Raw genomic sequence first — 15848 nt, 5'->3', positions numbered from 1 at the left:
CCACTATGGTACATACACCATTGATCATTGGTTAACATTTGTTGTTCAATTTCACCCAGTAAATGATCATTTTGGTTGCTGTCAAGTTTCATCAATGTTAGTCTAATGTGTATGGATACCTGGTGCCGGCATGTATGAGCATTCAGATCCAGCACACACAGGGTCTTATTACCAGCTGCTGTTCTTCTATAAAGAGGGATAAAATGGTTTACTAAAGAGGAAAAAGTGCAGACCACATGGGCCATTTGGTTCTTCTCTTCTGTCAAATTCTCAGGTTCTCCCCTAATTGCATCTATGAACAGTTCAATGAGGGGTATGTATGAACAGTGGAGGAGGTGCACGATTTTTTACCCCATTAATTCACGTGTTGAAAACTGTGTACCTGCACCAAATGTATTACATGGCGCAGGGCATGCGATAAATCTGGTGCTAATCATATTTCTCTGCAACTTTGTTTGCGACTTTTAACCCGTGCGACAAAGTGTTCGACTGTTTAATAATGCTATCCACAGCCAGGTTCTAAGGCATGTCAGGACTGGTGTAGAAGTGCGCCTAAATAAGCGTATTTGCGCCAAAATATGCGACAAACTGAAAAGTCGCAAATCATAAATTTCTGACCACCACATGATCTCAACTGAAATCACGACTTCCAACCTCACTTTGTAAAAAAATGTTCTATTTGATACATACCAACCCATGTCTGAGGAGCGCGCACTTGCTGAAAGCTTAGTAATAAAAAATAAAGTGGGACGTGGAGGCAACCTGGACAGGCCTCACTGAACACCTCTTATAGAGAGATCCCAGGGGCCCCACAGGCAGCAGGAAATCTGTGCGCCTCCGAGGTGAATGAGACACAATGCATGCGGCTTAGCGCTCATGCGGCTCCATGCTGACTGGCCAAGAGAGTCGCTGCTGGCAGCACGTGTGTTCAATAAAAGTTGAAAAGTGGATTGATTCATGTGAATTCCAGATGTGAGTTTAACGTTTCCACCTCAGGCCCATTGGTCCTCAGACGTGCGGCAGCCAGCGAGGCTATAGGTGGAAGCCTTTCTGACAGAGAATGCTTCATGTTCTACACAACCGGTAAATGCTTTAAGGTCTTAAGCGTAATCCCGGGGTAGGAATTACTCTGTTCCAGGTATGTAGATTTAATTGTCATTTTACCAGTTCTCAATGGGTTTTTATAGAATCTTGTGTACAAGAGTAAAACAAGATCATGAATTAAATCCGCGACTGCACGAGACCACAATTTGTAAAGCTTACAAAAATATCTATTATTATTTTTTAATTTTGTACATGGGGAATATTGATCAAATTAATACCTAGTCAAGGGTTTATGTCGGCAGCCATATTGCCCATGGACAAGGCTTGATTACAGGGAGGACATGTGCCCTTGGGCCTCTACCACATTGGGGACACAGTGGGAGACCAATGCCACCCATCCTCAAAGGCTGTTTGGTGATTCTATCTAGCCCAGAAGAGGTAGACAGGTGGTCATGTATGTGTGAGGCTCTCTTCTGAGGCCTTGGAGAGTCACTTGCATAAATCTAAGTAGACAGAGCCACACATGTGTACAGCAACCTGTCTTTTATGTGGATGTGATAATGGTTAAGGCATCTAGGTTCAAGGGTTTGGAGAGAGACACCCATGCTTTAGAAGGCCATAAACATGAAATAGCTGTCACACAAATGCTTATTTAATCAATATATCTCTCCTGATTTCCCCATACACATACATATCTGGCTTAGCCAAGCATGCATGTTTCTCCATCGGGAATGGGGTTTAAGCCGCATCCAGACACCTCTGACGTCAGCTTATCTCCTCTGAGAACCAAAGGATTGGACATGTTGAGATCCAACTGCTCAAATCTTCTTTCCTCCGACATCACCATCAGAGGAGATTCAGGAAGCCACCATACACGTGTGCATGACCACCTTTAGACAACGTGTGGCTCCCCGGAACCTTTCTCATGAAGCCTTCCCGGGCTACTTCATAACACGAGTTCAGAAACATTAACAAGCAAATACCCTTTGGTCCTATAAAAAGTGGTTGGGTTCTATGATGGGATGAGTGAAGTGGTGGAAAGAAATGGTACCTGGAACTCTCATAGTTTCAGTGAATGAATGAACGAATGGATGAACAGAGCCTATGCACAAGCGTGACCCTCTCTCCATTTATGTATATGGAAAGTGGTAGCTGGGGATTGGCAAATAGAAGTCAGCAGATCCCTGGTCTCCTCATCGGTGAAGGTCTCAGGTGCTTATGGTGTGAATAATCCTTAAAGGGGTACTCTGCCCCTAGACATCTTATCCCCTATCCAAAGGATAGCGGATAAGATGTCTAATCGTGGGGGTCCTGCCGCTGGGGACCCCCATGATCTCGTCTGTGGCACCCCAGACATCCGGTGCATGGAACGAATCTCACTCCGTGCCGGATGACTGGCGATGAAGGCCATTACGCCTCCGCCCATAGACTTGTATTGAGCGGGCGTGACCATGACGTCACGAGTAGGCTCGGCCGTGACGTCACGAGTGCGGCCATGCACCCACTGCTCTAAACGAACACTGGGTGCAGAAGGGAGATGGCGGGGGTTCCCAGCGGCAGGACTCCCGCGATGAGACATCTTATCCCCTATCATTTGAATAGGGGATAAGATGTTTAGGGGCAGAGTATCCCTTTATGTGCATGGTCCCAAGTAGCGCTTACACAGCATATTTCACACTGTGCAAAATATTTTCACACAGCTCCTCCCTTTCACAAACAATTGGCAAACTTGTCCTGATCATCAAAGGAATGGTATGTTATTCGGAGGGCATGACTACTTTCTTCCTGAAACAGCGCCACTCTTGTCCATAGGACTGTGTTTAATATTGCAGCTCAGCCCCATTTAAGTGAATGTAGCTGATCTGCAATACACAAACAGAAAATAGACCTGTGAAGTGCTATATCTGGAATATATATATATATATATATATATATATATATATATTATTTTTATTTTATTTATTTTTTTACTTCTCCTTTACTGTGCATGTCTAAACCATTCAAGAACACTGTTGTACAGAAAAGTTATACTAGTTCGCAACAACACAAAACTCTGTTCTCACATGCAAAAGGAAATGGTCATAGAGTTCACGAGTAAGAACACTTACACCACAAAGTGACCACATCAAACATGTGAATTATTTGCCCTGAATACCAGTTGAGCTTTGCTGTGAACTGCCCACATATTGTCTTTGGACATAGTGTTGGTTGACGCTGCCGGGTCATGGCGATTTTCATCTTCACTTTATATCCAGAGAACACAAGTGGTGACTAAGCAGACATACAGGATATGGAGAGGTCATGGGGAAAACCCTGACATTAATGGTAAGTACACAACACAGGTCTGAGACATGGTGCCAGGCAGATGTGTGCAGGATCCCTCTGTCTGATGGGAAACATATGCCGCACATATGATCCTGCTTACAACCTTACCACATTCTCAGTAACATTTGTCCAAAAAAAAAAAAACATATAGTGCCAAACGGACCTGTAATACCACATGGTAAGTGTAATACAACCAGGTAAGAAAAAGTGGATAAAAAAAACTAAAGAAGTCTCTGACAATACAAGAGATAATAGCCTTAAAGGGGTACTCTGCTCCTAGACATCTTAGGATAGGGGATAACATGTCTAATCGTGGGGGTCCGTCCGTCATACCTCCTCCCGTGTGGCGTGACATCATTACAACAGCCTTTTTTTTTCTAAGAGCCGAGGCAAGTGCACTATATCACGCAAAGTGCAATAAAAAGTGCAAATGTGTCCCACGAAAAAAACATTCACAAAGGATGCGGTCTATCGCTAAGCCCTTCTCCAACAGGAGAGAGGCCCCCCAACAAACCAACCCTTCACCTCCGGGCCAAAAGGCACCTGCAAGGATCCAGGTTCGATGCCCTTTAGGCATTAACCAAGGTATCAGCCAGGGAACCGTATACTGATGGCATCTCAACCAAAGCCAAGATGCCCAGGGGTTGCAGGGAGGTGAGGAACCTGATGGCCACACACACCTCCCCTAGACCGCCAGAAGGGACACCCAGAAGGATTACCGCATCCTGACAAATCCTGTGTACAAAAATAACACGTAAAAGTGGCAAAGTGACATACAAAAAGAAACTGCCCGGTCATCCGGCCGGATCTATACAGATATACTGCCCGGTCATCCGGCCGGATCTATACAGATATACTGCCCGGTCATCCGGCCGGATCTATAAAAATTTCCCTGATCCTAGCCAGAAGGCTGGGATACCAAGGGTGAGTGCCAAAGGTGAAGAGTTAAGGTGCAGTGCTTCAACTCAATGAGGAGTGCATCCAGTGAGTTTAGGCACCTCAGGGTCACCACTCCTTGAGGCACAAATGTTCCTCGACTCTACACCCCCCAACCTCATGGCCAGATCTGGAGGATACAGAGCACATCAGAGCAGCCGTTGAGCTGGTTCTGTGGCACCAGCCCCGGAACCCTTGCTCCTCCATGCAGCCATCCATTCCTACCAGTGGACTACCTGATAAGAACAGATACTACAATTGATTTTAGCCAAAAGGCCGAGAAGTGATGTCATGACCCCAGCCACCCGAACTCAGCGTTCTGAGTATAATAATCAGAACGCTGGGTGACGCCACGGAGAGCGCGTGGGTTCCAACAGCCTCACCACTTTTGATAGGGGATAGGATGTCTAGGGGCAGAGTACCCCTTTAAAATAATTGGTTCATGCCAAGGGAAGTTATCTCATTGCTGGTACTCCCACCAATTGAAAGAACGTGGGTCTTGTATTGCTCATCACTCCTATTCACCAAGAATGAAAGGAGAGGAAAGGACCATTATTTTGCCTCACATGTATGTCTAAAACATGCTATACATGCTAGGCATGTATGGGGCAAACTGGACCATTGTGAAGTATCAGCCAACCATCTTATGCAGTGGTCTCAAACTGTGGCCCTCCAAATGTGGCAAAACTTCAACTCCCAGCATGTCCGGACTGCCAACGGCTGTCCGGGAATGCTGGGAGTTGAAGTTTTGCCACATCTGGTGGGCCACAGTTTGAGACCACTGATCTAATGTGCATGGTGGTCTCCTGACTTTTAGAATTAAAGAGTACCTCTGACAATCTTGTTAAATTTTATAATCCTCCCAGTTCACTTCCCCATCATGATAAACCACCCCCTGCCTTTATTTTTATTATTTGTTAGTTCTTGATATTGCTCTGTATTTTCTGCTCAGTCAGATTCACAGACTGGGAAGGGGTGTTCCCCAGCAGGCTGTGACATCATCTGAAGACATACAGGGGAGAACTTCCTCCCTCACTCTGCTACACACTAATGATGAGCGGCAGGGGCCATATACAAATTCTCAATATTTTGCGAATATATGGAGGAATATTCGCATAATCGCTATGTTCATTCTTTTTTCTTTTTTGAATGCGAAAATTCGCATGAAATTTGCATAGTGCGCATGCGCAATTATATCTTTCACCTAAAAGAAGGGAGGGATCAGTGTCCTCTGACTGGAAGTGCCAATATTCGCGAATTATTTGCATAGTTTCATAAATTCCCAAGAAAAAAATAAGAATATTCGTCATATACGTATATATATCCCTATATTCCAAATGTTCGTGAAATTGCGATATCCGCTGTAAAAATCTGCATTTTGAATATTCGCGCTCAACACTACTACACACGGCCCATAGCAGTTCAGTGTGTGATGAGCTATGATTGGCTAAAGCTGCACACACACCCCTCAGCATTTCCTGATTTTGGACTTCTGCCAGGCCAGCACGAGTCCAAAGTCTGTGCAAGAGATGGGGGGGGGGGGGGGGGAATGTGCTCTGGACAAGTAGGGAGGCACCTAGTGGCAGCTTTTTTTTAACACAAATAATACATAGAAAACTTCATTTTTTTTAAACAAAGTACATTAGAAAGATTTTTGCAATAGCAAAAAAAAATTTTTATGACAGTGCCCATTTAATTGTTAAATTCCAACCATCAAATCGCTTTGTTCTTGGGGAGATAAGCCACCGTCAGAGGAGTCTGGCAGCGGTGTTCTCCCCTCTCTCCATTTAGAACACATGCATTCGCAACAACAGAGGTACATATGCCCTAGTGACTTAGAACACTACTAAACTGAATAGATCTTGAGTTGTTGACCTCTGGGTTAAGCTAGAGCCTTTTGTCCAGATTGAACACAATACTTTAGAATATTTTTCCTGCAAGGAAGACCCCAGGGTGGAGATACCTTCCTCTCAACATTCAGCTCCCGTTCCCACCAACTCTTATTCAAGGCTTGTACTAGCGAACAGAAAGACTTTACTGTGCTCATTTCTCTATGTGGGACGCTCTCTGACCGAGTCCTTGTTTTTTTTAGCTTTGGATGTTTTTTAAGGAGTATGTGACCAAAACCTGTTTTTATGGCCCCATGAATAAATGCTGCCAATATTCCGCCAACTCAAGGATTAGCTAAGTATATCCTATTTAAAAGGGTAACGTGAACACTGAAACGCATGTTCGGGTTGAGTCACCAACTTTCCCTGACTTCATCTATCAAGGGAGAGTCTGTAGGTCTCCATACACATTACATTGTTGCCCCGTCCTGTTGAAATCAATGTATTTGGGTGACTCTTTTCCAATGTGTAGGGTGGGGGGTTACGAACACAATTTTAAAAAATTATACACAAAAATAAATAAATAACCTCCACCTAAGTATCATACTCCTAGTATTGCATTAAAGGGTACTCCGCTGCTCATCGTTTGGAACAAAATGTTCCGAATTCTTAGAGCCGGCGCTTGGAGCTTGTGACATCATAGCCCCGCCCCCTCATGACGTCACATCCCGCCGCCTCAATACAAGTGTATGCAAGCCCCCTCCCATAGTCTTGCATTAGGGGCGGCGTGACATCATGAGGATCGGGGCTATGACATCACGAGCTCCTGTTGCCGTCTCTAAGCGTTCGGAACATTTTGTTCCAAACGCTGAGCAGCGGAGTACCCTTTTAAAGTTCCATACTGGGAATTGAATGTAGGGTGTTTAGGGAATTGAGTTTCAAATCCCCCACTATTTCCATGCAGATCGTCCATAATCCTCACCAGTCTTGGTCAACTAGGCCACTACACTTAGGCTAGGTTCACACTACGGAATTTTCGCCTGCAATTCCGCTTTGAAATTGCAGGCAGAAATTCCGCTTGCTAAAATATATAGTGTAGTGAATGGGTTTCCCTTCACAAATTCACACTTCGGAATTTGTGAACAGAAAATCTGCTTGAAAATATCCGCCTGAAGAATGGCGTTGCTCTTTCTTCAGGTGGAAATACTCGCGGAACACATTGCAGTCTATTGGAGACTGCAGTGTCCGCCCGGTCCTAGTGCTGACTGATTCAGTCAGCGCTGGCCGCACTCGGAATCTCCTGGCAGAAATGTTCTGCCCGGAGATTCCGCAGTGTGAACCTAGCCTAAGGGTTTATTCACACAGCAGAATTTCCGCCTCAAAGCCCATGGACGGGATTCCGCAGCGGAATTCCGCAAGCGGAAATTCAGGAGTGTGAATGGGAGTGCGGAATCCCATAGAAGTCTATGGGCTTTAATTTGTGGCAGAATTCAGCAAGCTGAAATTCTGCCGTGTGAATAGACCCAACATTCTTTAATATAACAGAGGTGTCAGCAGAGAGCACTGTGGTCAGACAGAAAAGAAATTCTAAAAGAAAAGAACTTCCTGTGTAGTATATAGCAGCTGATATATAGTGGAGGGGGTAAAAAAACATTTTTAAATAGAAGTAATTTACAAATCTGTGTAACTTTCTGGCACCAGTTAATTAAAAAAAAAAATTGTCTCCCACCGGAGTACCCCTTTAACCACAGTCAAACCGAAATTCTCAGGCTTTGGGTGAAGTTTAGCTATTTTTGTCTAATCTATATTTACACCGAATGTGACCTTTGACGTACAAGTGTGTCACACATCTGCAGCTTTCCCATGTGCTCCATAGTTGACTATTCAAACTATTCCAGTAAACACATGCAAAGAACTCGAGCCTGGACCATACAGCTATACAATGTATATAGAGCAGGTTGGAGGAACACAATGATGTCACTGTCATCTGTAGACCAGAGGACCTAGGCGACCATTCCTGGGAGTGTATGCATGGAATAGTAATCATTACCGATCGTCTCTCGTCTCCTTCACGTCTGTATTTCCATCCAATTGACAGCTTTATTAGTTGACACGCTTAGTCACTGGTTCTGCGGTTTTCTTGTAAAATCAGCTGCACCAACACCCATAAAAAGTGATGCTCCATCTAGTTGAAAACATACCAGTTCTTCCAACCAAAACACCGTAGAATTTAAATGGGCACTGTCAGATACAAAAACTTTTGATATGTTGTAAAGCATGTATAACCAATAGGTTTTGCAATTGCTTTCATGAGAAAATTTTCTGTATTTCATACTGAAAAAAACAGTCAAACAACTGCCCCCCCTGCCTGCATGGACACATACTAGTACTGCTGTGTCCATGAGTCATCACCTATGTCATGGACACACTTCCTTGATTGACAGCTGTGAGCGCAGGGCTCAGAGCTGGAGGAAAAATCCTCCCACTGTCATCTTGTGTCCCGCTACTGTCAGTGAGGACAAGCTGGGAGTTGTAGTTTTGCTAATGCTAGAGGAGATGTGAGCAGACAGCATACTGAGGGAGGGGGCGGAGACCTGCACAGTGAGGCCACGCCCCTCCCTTTGGGAGGAATTCAGAATAGTGAGCTTAATTAAAAGTGTAATAAAAAAATAAATAAAGGCGCTAGACACATAATAATTAGATATACATGGTCAGGATTAGGTACTGAGTGATATATTTAAAAAAAAAATTTTTGTTGGATCTGACGGGTACATTTTAACAATGCTGCCAAAGTTCATTAGACTATTTTGGTGGAAACTCTATTTTAGAGGACAATAATGTATATCCCCTTGCTAGAAGGTAACGCCATTAGGGTCTTGCTTTGTTCTTGGGATTGATTTGTGCCTTAACCCCTTAAGGACCACAGGCTTTTCCATTTTTGCACTTTTGTTTTTTCCTCCTCACCTTTTAAAAATCATAGCCCTTTCAATTTTGCACCTAAAAATCCATATAATGTTTTTATTATTAATATTTTTTGCGCCACCAATTCTACTTTGTAATGACATCAGTCATTTTACCCAAAAATCTATGGCGAAACGGAAAAAAAATCATTGGGCTTCCGTTTCTACGCAGTACATTTTTTGGGTAAAAATGACACCTTCTCTTTATTCTTTGGGTTCATACGATTATAATGATCCCCTACTTATATAGGTTTGATTTTGTCGTACTTCTGTAAAAAATCATAACTACATGCAGAAAAATGTATACGTTTAAAATTGTCATCTTCTGACCCCTATAACTTTTTATTTTTCCACATATGGGGCGATATGAGGGCTCATTTTTTGCGCCGTGATCTGAAGTTTTTATCGGTACCATTTGTTGTATTGATAGGACTTTTTGATCGCTTTTTATTCATTTTTTCATGATATAAAAAGCGACAAAAAATACGTTATTTTGGACTTTGGAATTTTTAATTAATGATATATTTTTATAGTTCGGACATTTACGCACGCGGCGATCCCACATATTTATTTTTATTTACATGGTGGTTTTTTTTTATGGGAAAAGGGGGGTGATTTGAACTTTTATTAAGGAAAGGGTTAAATCACATTTATTAACTTTTTTTTTGCAGTGTTATAGCTCACATAGGGGGCTATAACACTGCACACACTGATCTTATACCCTGTTCACTGGAAAGCCATAGAGGGGGTTATCGGCGGTCGATTGCTCAAGCCTGAATCTCAGGCTTGGAGCAATCGCCAAGGGGACAAACCGGAGGCAGGTAAGAGGAGCTCCGCTCGTGTCCCAGCTGATCGGGACCCCGCATTTTCACTGCGGTAGTCCCGATCAGTCCCGCTGAGCAGCCGGGCAGCTTTCACTTTCGGTTTAGACGTGGCGTTCAACTTTGAACGCCGCGTCTAAAGGGTTAATAGCGCGCGGCACCGCGATTGCTGCTGCGCGCTATTAGCCCCGTGTCCCAGCATCAGATACATGCCGGGACCGACCCGATCAACTGGCTTCAGAAAGTTAAACAGATTTGTAAATTACTTCTATTAAAAAATCTTAATCCTTTCAGTACTTATGAGCTTCTGAAGTTAAGGTTGTTCTTTTCTGTCTAAGTGCTCTCTGATTACACGTGTCTCGGGAAACGCCAGTTTAGAAGAGGTTTGCTATGGGGATTTGCTTCTAAACTGGGAGTTTCCTGAGACACGTGTCATCAAAGAGAACAGAAAAGAACAACCTTAACTTCAGAAGTTCATAACTTTCTGAAACCAGTTGATATATATATATATATATATATATATATAAAAAAAAAAGTATTTTCCTGGATAACCCCTTTAATAAATACCAGTTTACAGTTTATTACTGTCCGAAGTGAAAGGTGAATACTGTTTGGATTGGAGCCAGCGCTGTTTAAAGTTCCAATTTTTCGACTGGATTCTCTATTTCTACACCGGACTGGTTTACTCTGGTACCGGGAGGAACATGGCCGCAGGAGCACATATTACTAAATACGCAAGCAGATGTTGTGTTCTGAGCGCAACTTGGCAGGGCGAGGGACCTTATCCTGCAATTATCTGTGAAAATTGGGGTTTTAACATTTTACACTAAGGGCGCTTGTACTTTTCTTTTTTCCTCTCCTCTCTTTGTTTGAGTCCCACATAGAAATCATATACATTTTTTTTTTTTTAAAGGACCAAACAAATGGATGATGTTCGGTCAATTAAACTTAATGAGGACTACGCCATACATCAGAATACTGTTTTAGCAGGGGGACAAAACGTTATGTAAATGAAGCCTTATTTACGGAATGTCATCTATGTAACTAGATGTCCATTGGTTTCCTATGATGGCCGCTATTTGACACAGTAGTTTGGGACATCAATGGGAGTTCCCAGAAAAAATTATTCCCCCCAACATTTTTATCTCAGAACCTACAATCTGAAGAGAAGTTCCCCAACTTAAAGGGGTACTCCGTTTTTAAATCAACTGGCGACAGAAAGTCAAACAGATTTGCAAATTACTTCTACTGAAAAAACGTAATCCTTCCAGTACTTCTAAGCTTCTGTATGCTCCACAGGAAGTTCTTTTCTTTTTAAATTTCCTTTCTGTCTGACCACAGGGCTCTCTGCTGATACCTCTGTCCATTTTAGGAACTTTCCAGAGCAGGAGCAAATCCCCATAGCAAACCTATCCTGCTCTGGACAGTTCCTGACATGGACAAAGGGGTCAGCAGAGAGCACTGTGGTCTGACAGAAAGGAAATTCAAAAAGAAAAGAACTTCCTGTGGAGTATACAGCAGCTGATAAGTACTGGAAGGATTAAGATTTTATAATAGAAGTAATTTACAAATCTGTTTAACTTTCTGTCGTCAGTTGATTGATACATATTATATATATATATATATATATATGTATAAAATGTTTTCCCGTGGAGTACCCCTTTAAACTTTAACCATGAGCCACCATTTTACTCCTCTGTATCTAATCCTACAGAACTCCCCTATTTTCTTAACTACTGAGCTAGTATAAGATATACAATCCAGTGAATGCTATATTCCAAAGCCATTACTTTAGTTTCATTCACGTTACACATCCAGCTCTTCTAAGTAAATGTATAAGTAAACATCACACGTTGCTGCTCAATGCCTAGTGCCAGCCTAAAAGGGGGAAGGTTCTACGTAGTGTTAATTGTATCAGGAATGGAGAACACCCTGCCAAACCTTCTGACAATTTTTACTTGATCAGCCAAGTTTGAACAACCATATACAAAACCTCACAGCAGCGGACAGAATACCATCCCAACACCATCCAACCAATGCCAAGAACTGTGCCCAGTCCGGGCCTTTTCACTCACTCGGCGCAGTCAATAAAAGTCCCATCAGTCCTCCCTATATTATCCAACCATCACCAAGAAAACAGATACAAAACATTGGAGACGCCAGCCTTTACGTCAAATAACTCACTCGGAGCTTCACCAACTCCAGAATTTAGGGTTGTGAAAGTCTTTGGAGTTGCAGCCAGTAACGTTGTGTACTTCAGACACTTGGCTACCAACGCTTGATGGTTGATCCCTGCCAAATGTCAGTATATTTAATGGCAGTCAGTAAAAATAAGTCGCTTCCCAACCTGCTAGTAAATTCACTCATACTAGCAGACCGCAGACAGCAAACCACAAAGCTGTGTTTTTTATGGAGTGGAGAGTTAGTGTAGCATGTGGTACGGTGTATAGCTTAGGGAGCCTGTGCTGTATATTGTACTGTCATGCTTTGTGCGATTGTAATATTTTTGTAATGACGACTGTACGACGAATAAAGCTCTTTCAATACCTGCGGCATGTGGGACCAAAGATCGGCATTAACTGGGTGCAGTATATCCCCACTTAGTTGGGCATTAGAGTTATAAAGCTGCAATGACCAACATGGATGGTTAAAGCTATAATAGGTATAGCTACAGTGACAATATGATCTACCATACTTAAATATAATAAACCGTTCCATCTATGACGTTTCACAACCTGTGGCTCTCTCCGGCTGCTGCAAAACTACAACCCCCATTATGCCCTGACAGCCTTCGGCTGTCAGGGCATGATGGGAGATGTAGTTTTGCAACGGCTGCAGGGCTACAGTTTGGGGCGCACTGATCTAGGGCAATGCAAATATCACTTTCAGAAACAAGAATATATATAGAGAAATAAGGGGGTCCCATAACAAACCTAAAAACAGAGCCCCCTCCTTGTGTGGCAAACACTTATACCCCCAACCCTAAAAAAGGAGTTCGCCATCTTATTTTCATGATCTGAGGGGGGTGTAGGATAGGCACAGGTCCTATTTAAATATAGGATGCAGTCAAATTCTTCTGGATCCCCTACCTTTACAAGGGCCCCATAGCATCAGCATAGCCTACCTCTGTGCTATGTATGATAGTGATCAAAATGATTTTGCATGCCAACTATATATATATATATATATATATATATATATGCATTGGGGGTCCTTACACCTTCTTTCACTGTTAATTTGTTAAATCACTTTCTGTTTATGAACTGTAACTAGTGCTAGGTTCACACTACCATTGGCCCATTGTGCCCCGGCTCGTTTTGGGTCAGTTTGGCACAACTGACACCACCGCATCCCATTGACTTGAATGGGATCCACCAGGGATCTGGTAGCACGTACACTATTTTTTCTCTCTGCTCAACTCTTGTCATTCCGATGGACTAGCCACCGACAGGGCTTCAGCAAATGGAGTGAATAAGCCCCTAAACTGTAACTATATATATATATATATATATATATATATATGAGTCACAGCTTATAAACAGGAGAAGCAATTTAACAACCAACTATTAACAGTATGCATCGCTGCTGTATAAATAAAGAATTATTATTATTAAAGCGAAATCAAAGTAAGAACCCCGTGATACACTCGTTCAACCCGCCCACTCCCCTGGTGAATAACTTTTGATCGCATGGGGTCTCAGACATGAGACCCAGTGCGATCAATCCCTCAGCCCCTGTACTACTACCCCTAACATGGAACAGACTCTGTTCCAAGATGGGGGGTAGTAGTACAAGCATTAATCTAGCCTCCCCAGACTCCCGCAACCTGGAAACTACAACTCCCATCAAGGAAACAAGTCTGTCCCATGATGGGAGTAGTAGTAGTCCCACAACACAGCAAGAGTCTGCTGATTTCACTCCTTCTGAGCATGCTCAGAAACAATAACGGATATTAAAAACTGGGTGCAAACAGATGACATTATATGCTCATCCGTTTGCCGTAGGCTTCAATGTTACATTTTTAATATCCATTTCTATGCCGTTATTTTTGACGGGAGAAAAAAAATATTTTAAAAATAAAAACAGAACAGGAAGGAAACGGTTGCAAACGGGTGATAAAGGATTGTAAAAAAAAAAATTCCATTGACATCAACCCGTTTAAAAAATATCAAAAATTTACGGGGGCAGACGACTGTGTGAACGAGCCCTTATAAGTAGGCTCCGAGTTTACCAGATTTTAGCTTAGGGCATAAGCTTTGTGGCGTATGGTCCTGGCTTCTCTGTACATTGCTGCTGTCTCCGTTTTATGCAGACGGAATACGGAATTTGGAATACACACGACTCCCTTCCCGTAGAGAACAATGGTGCAACTTTTTACGGGAGTCTTTACTTGCTGGCGAAGTTGTGCAGTTAACAAAGGATGTCGCTTACCTCTGTATGGATGGGGGGGGGGAGGCTCCCGAAACTCTGGTGGATGTCTCGTAGATGTCTCCTCGGATGGGATGTTATTCTTGCTCCTCTGTCTTTCTCCACTGAACTGTAGAGTAATCCCCTTTCAGTCGCACACTCTCACAGTGTCTGTAGTTCCCTAGTGTCCGCTCAGCACTGTCTGGCTGTGAGGGTAGTGGCACTGCTAAAAGAGGGGCTGGGACTAATCTTGTGATTGGGAGTTGTTAGGTGAGGGTCTTACAGGAGGAAATGGGAGGGGGGTATGCACTCCTATGGGAGCAGCACAAGGGGTGCTGGTTAATTCAGACAATATGTGAGCGAGAGGCTATTTTTAAGACTGGCAGAAGAACTTTTCCCCAAACTTTTTTCCACTTCACACACTGCAGGAATTTCTATTTAGCAATAACAACCTTTTCTCCATACTTGGAGGGGACTCAAACTTCACAAAAAAATATTCGAGAACAGAGAAATGTCCCCTGAGCTTTGCCTTGTAAACTTTTTGAAGGTATTTCTCTTTTTTTTGTTGTTGTTGTTTTTGGACGCCATTCAGACTACTCTTTCCCGGAATACATTTTTAAGAATTTTTAAGAATTTTTAAGGGGGGGGGGGGGGGGGGGGGGGGAAATGTGGCGTTTTGCGTATGTATTGTCTGGTGACATCTGGTTTAAGTTGTGGACACTTAGTAATATGATCAGGAAATAATAGGATGCGGAATTGAGAAGATATCACATTTGACATCTAATGTATGAGAAAGTGGCGGGAGGGGAGGATTAGAGATGAGCGAACTTACAGTAAATTCGATTCGTCACGAACTGCTCGGCTCGGCAGTTGACGACTTTTCCTGCATAAATTAGTTCAGCTTTCCGGTGCTCCGGTGGGCTGGAAAAGGTGGATAGAGTCCTAGGAGACTCTTTCCTAGGAATGTATCCACCTTTTCCAGCCCACCGGAGCACCTGAAGGCTGAACTAATATACGCAGGATAAGTCATCAACTGCCGAGCCGAGAAGTTCGTGACGAATCGAATTTACTGTAAGTTCACTCATCTCTAGGGAGGATGTTACACTGAAGCTGTAATGTTAAAGCACAAAAGATTAACCCACAGGTCACCAGTGAAGGTATGTCAACCTTACAGCAGAATGCTATTCTAATAGAATGCTCTCATATGGTTTAAAGGGGTACTCGGTGCTAAGACATCTTATCCCCCTATCCAAAGGATAGGGGATAAGATGCCTGATCGCGGGGATAAGATGCCTGACCGCGGCGGGACCCCCGCGATCAGGCATCTTATCCCCTATCCTTTGGATAGGGGATAAGATGTCTTAAAGCCGGAGTACCCCTTTAACCATGCTTTACACTGCCGCTCTGTCTGTAGACACCAACTGACTGGATAAGGTAGTGCAACATATAAACTGCGTAAATAAACCTCAATAAGAGGAAACTCTCAGATCTGCTTTATAGGTGTTTTCCTACTCTTACTAAGCACT

General features: G+C 43.1%; 1 protein-coding gene and 1 pseudogene across 1 annotated transcript in view; both read right to left on the bottom strand.

The window, feature by feature from the left end:
- LOC130294341 (tetraspanin-4-like) overlaps nt 1–14509 on the bottom strand; it is a 98948-nt gene extending 84439 nt beyond the window's left edge. Inside the window, exon 1 of the mRNA XM_056543980.1 lies at nt 14347–14509. The gene's annotated coding sequence lies outside the window, so the exon portion shown is untranslated. The remainder of the gene's footprint in view (nt 1–14346) is intronic.
- LOC130294774 (U2 spliceosomal RNA) lies at nt 4420–4593 on the bottom strand (annotated as a pseudogene).
- Nucleotides 14510–15848: the final 1339 nt, after the last annotated feature.

This window comes from Hyla sarda, chromosome 10 (genome assembly GCF_029499605.1).
Source record: "Hyla sarda isolate aHylSar1 chromosome 10, aHylSar1.hap1, whole genome shotgun sequence".
Classification (NCBI taxonomy): Eukaryota; Metazoa; Chordata; class Amphibia; order Anura; family Hylidae; genus Hyla; species Hyla sarda.
The sequence above is the reverse complement of the archived record's forward strand: the minus strand, read 5'-3'. Positions and strand labels throughout refer to the sequence as shown.